This window comes from Hipposideros armiger, unplaced genomic scaffold (assembly GCF_001890085.2).
Source record: "Hipposideros armiger isolate ML-2016 unplaced genomic scaffold, ASM189008v1 scaffold_128, whole genome shotgun sequence".
NCBI classification, from domain to species: Eukaryota; Metazoa; Chordata; class Mammalia; order Chiroptera; family Hipposideridae; genus Hipposideros; species Hipposideros armiger.
This window is the reverse complement of record NW_017731478.1, coordinates 1,520,272-1,524,141: the sequence shown is the minus strand read 5'-3', so window position 1 is coordinate 1,524,141 and position 3,870 is coordinate 1,520,272. Positions and strand designations below refer to the sequence as shown.

General features: G+C 49.1%; 1 long non-coding RNA gene across 3 annotated transcripts in view; it reads left to right on the top strand.

Moving 5' to 3' along the window:
* Positions 1 to 6: 6 nt before the first annotated feature.
* LOC109386097 (uncharacterized) overlaps positions 7 to 3,870 on the top strand; it is a 15,659-nt gene continuing 11,795 nt past the window's right edge. For 2 of the 3 annotated variants that reach the window (XR_002124730.1, XR_002124729.1), the window contains exon 1: positions 7 to 1,136. This is a non-coding gene — a long non-coding RNA (uncharacterized LOC109386097). Of the gene's footprint in view, positions 1,137 to 2,462; positions 2,807 to 3,870 lie in introns of those variants that run through there. The other variant, XR_002124731.1, reaches the window with a different exon arrangement.

The following is a 3,870-nucleotide window of genomic DNA, read 5'->3' as shown; positions in this document are numbered from 1 at the left end:
TATAGTCACAGGTTGTGCAATTATGACTCTCTAGTCTCAGGACGTTTTCATTAACCAAAGGTAGCAAGGGAGCTGGGATGCTGAGCAGGACCACACATGACTTGCCGCAGAGGGCATGCAAATTTGGGCCAGAGCTGACATGGGGATTGAGGGTCTCTCCACTAGAAGGCCTCTTTCTTCATCCATTGTACACACATAGCACCCTACCTCTTCTCCCATTAAAACAGAACAACTTATTTAAAGACTATGGACTTCCTGAAATATTTATGAATAAGATGCTATGTCTGTGAATTAATTTCCAATAACCGGCTCAGAGGGTGGGATGGCTGGGAACATGAATGGAATGGAGACTGGCCATTTTGTTAATAATTGTTAAACCTCGGTGATTGGGAACATGGAAGTTCATTATACTATTCTGCTTCCTTCTGTAATAGACATTTTTCATAATTTTATTTTTCTTCACTAAAGAGTACAGGCTTGAAGGAGTGTCAAACTATGAGCTTGCCTGGGGCGACCACAAGTCTTGCTTCAGCCATGGATAAAAGAAAAGGGATTTGATGCCACCAAGAGGAATAAAAGATCTGGAATGGAAAGGGAGAATGAGTGGGTGCTGGGGACCACCCACCGTTAGGGGCAGGAGGAAGACCTGCGGGCAGATGACAGATGGTTCCTCACTGTGTGAGCCAGTCAGGCTGAGCATGGGGCGGACGGACGCAGGGATCGCGTGGAAGGAGAAGTCACTGCTTCCTGGAAAATCAGGCCGCCGGGGCCCAAGAAACCACATTAGGCCTTGAGAGGCAACTTTGGGGCACTTGAGTATCGCTTTCCTATGCTGTCGCCATCGACTCCACAGGAACTGAATGTGTGTCCCCCCCAAACTCATAGGTGGACATCCTAGCGCCCAGTGTGCTGGTGTTAGGAGCAGGGGCCTCTGGGAGGTGATAAGGTCCTGAGGGAGAGTCCTCATCACGCATGGGATTAGTGCCCTTACAGAGGAGACCCCAGAGAGCTCCGTCCCCCCCTCTGCCACGTGAGGGCACTGCAAAAAGACAACCGTCTAGGAACCAGGAAGAGGACCAGCACCAGACACGGAGTCTGCCAGTGCTTTGATCTTGGACTTCCCAGCCTCCAGAACGGTGAGACATAAATGTCTTGTGTTTGTGGGTGCCCGTGTCTGTTGTATTCTTGTCACAAGCCCCTGCTGGCGATGACTATTTTTTGTGAGGCGCCCCTTTTCTGAAGAGTGAGAGGTCTCTCTCGCCCAACTCTGCTTTACTTGTCCCATCCCTTAGGCGTGATCCCAAGGGCTGATAACCTGAAATAGCGCCACATACTCTCTGCTCCCCACGCGCCACCCTTCTGACATCCCGCGGTTTGCTGTTCTGGCTCCTCACTGTTCCTCTCCCTCTTCCTCCTCCTCCAAACCCCCTCCTCCCTCCTCCTTCTTTAATCGGACAGACTTGAGATGGTCCCGGACAACTCTGATCTTATGATTACCTCTTTAACACCAGAAATGTCACACTGAGGCTCACGGTCGGTTCTATATTGATTCTACTGTGGATAGCCACCCTCTCTCCAAGGACATTGTGTAGCAGATATGATCAGGCTCCCAAAATCCATTTTGGAAAACAGGAAGATCAAACCTTAGCAACAGGGTTCTTTCAAGTGCTTTGGGCGTGCTCTCTGAATTTCAAGGTCTCTTTCTACCTGAAGAGAGGTTACCTCTAAATGCGAATCTGGGTAGATTCCCCAGGACGTTACCTGAGTCTTCTCTCCTTTTAGGGTCTCGGCCACTCAAATGGCTGGGCTCTTAAAGAAAATGTTTCAAGAAAAATATTTGGAAAGTAAAAAAAAAAAAAAAAAGCACCCATTGCTTTTGTACAGGTTCCTTTAAAAGCATATGTGTTAATTGATGCTTTATTAGAGAGGGCAGTACCAGGGACGCAAGAGTGAGGGCAGGAGGGAAGTGAGACAGAAAAGGAGGAAGGGTGACTTCGAGGTGGACTTTGAAGTTGGCTCAGCTGATTGCTGGGGCTTGTGGGATGTGCCTGGCAGGATGTGTGAAACCAGTGAATCCCAGAACGGTCCAGTGGCACGGGGCGGGCATTGGTTGGGGTGGGGGTCCATGGGGGAAGGCGAGCAATTTGTCTGCTCATTCCATGTCTCTCATTAGCCCTCCCCAATTTCTAGAGGATGCTCCTCTCGTTGGTTGGTCCTGGGTGCTGAGGCGGCTGTGGCCTTGGCCTGTGGTCTTCTGAGAACATTGGAAATGTTAGGAGCTGAGGTTAACTGTCGCACTGTGTGGGGCTTTGCAACCAGGGGACCTGTGTGAGCTGTGGCTGGTGGTATTCATGTCCCCAATGGGGGTGGGGGAGGGTGCAGGTGAGATGAGCGGATCTGGGTCTGCCATATGCATAATCCATTTACAAAATTGTTTAGTAGAATTCCTCCCATCNGAGCGGCGGCGGTCATGGGGGTCACTTGTCTGTGGATGCTTCGCGGCGTCACGGGGCGGCCCCTCTGTTGAAGGAGAATAGAGGGGTCGTAAGGTGGCCTCTGGTATGGGCGCATCCTGGGGAGGAAGCGAGGACCGTCCGGCTCGCAGACCCTCCCCGACGTACTGATCACAGACGGACCTGGCGGCGCCCGGCCCTGCGCTCCAGTACAGGCGTCCTTCACCCAGAGGGGCGCAAGGATCGAGGGGTGCTGTACCCCCAACCGCGCCCGGCTCACCTGCCAGCCGAGCCACGTCCATTAGCGGCTCCTTGTGAGAAAAACGCCACTTCCCAGAGGAGGCGAGGCCGGGGTTTGTATCTGAGCACCATGACTTTTCTCGTCCCAAACCCCTGCATCCCCCGGTCCTTTTGACCTGGCTGAATCCACTCGTCCATACGACACCGCCCCCCACCCCCAGGATAGCCTTTCCTGAACCCACCACCCCTCCCCTCTTCTCATCCCCCACGCAGGGGTTGGGGACCCTCCTGCACTGCCACAGCCCCTCTACCTTCTCCCCTGAAACTGCTCTTAGCATAGAGTTTGAACAGTGTGGTGGTTACACGTCTCCCCCAGCAAACTTGCAGGCAGAAAAAAACCTTACCGCCCTTGTAAAGCCCACCCGATCTGGCACATGTTGATTAAAACTTTAAAAAATATTTTTTAAAAAAATGTATAGGACATTGACTTTAATTTAATTTAAATATATACTCGTATAACGCTTACCCTCATCGTGTGCCAGGCATTATTCTAAATGTTTTACAAATATTTCCTCATTTAATTCATACTCCGTGGGTTCTCAGAGTGTGGCTTGAATCAACATATGCCATGGCCACACAAAGTGCTAGAGAACAGTTAGCTTTATTATTATTATTATTATTATTATTATTATTATTATTAAAGAAACCTGGAGGAGATATCCTGTCTGGGTGTGGATGTAAATGTCAGGCTGACAACCTGGAATATGGACCTGGATCTCGGGACTAGAGCAGATAAGACCTATACTGACCTTCATTCATTCAGGAAACGCATGCCAGGTACTCTGCTAAACCTGGGGGTTATGGCAATATACAAGGATAGGATCAGTGCTCTTGTGGGAAACAGACAGCAAACAAGTAAAACCAGAACTAAACTAATTTTGGATGAAACAAGAGGATGAAGAAAGGGGAGGAATCAAGGTATTAGCATCACAGAAACCAGGTGTGTTAGCGCTCTTCAACTGCAATAGAAGTACCAGACCGTATCTTTTCACCGATAAATATTTTTTTACTGATAAATATTTTAAGATGTATTTCTAAAACATATTGAAGCTATATTGCCCACAGTGCCATTATTACACCTGAAGAAATTAACAGTAATTTCTTCATATCAAATATG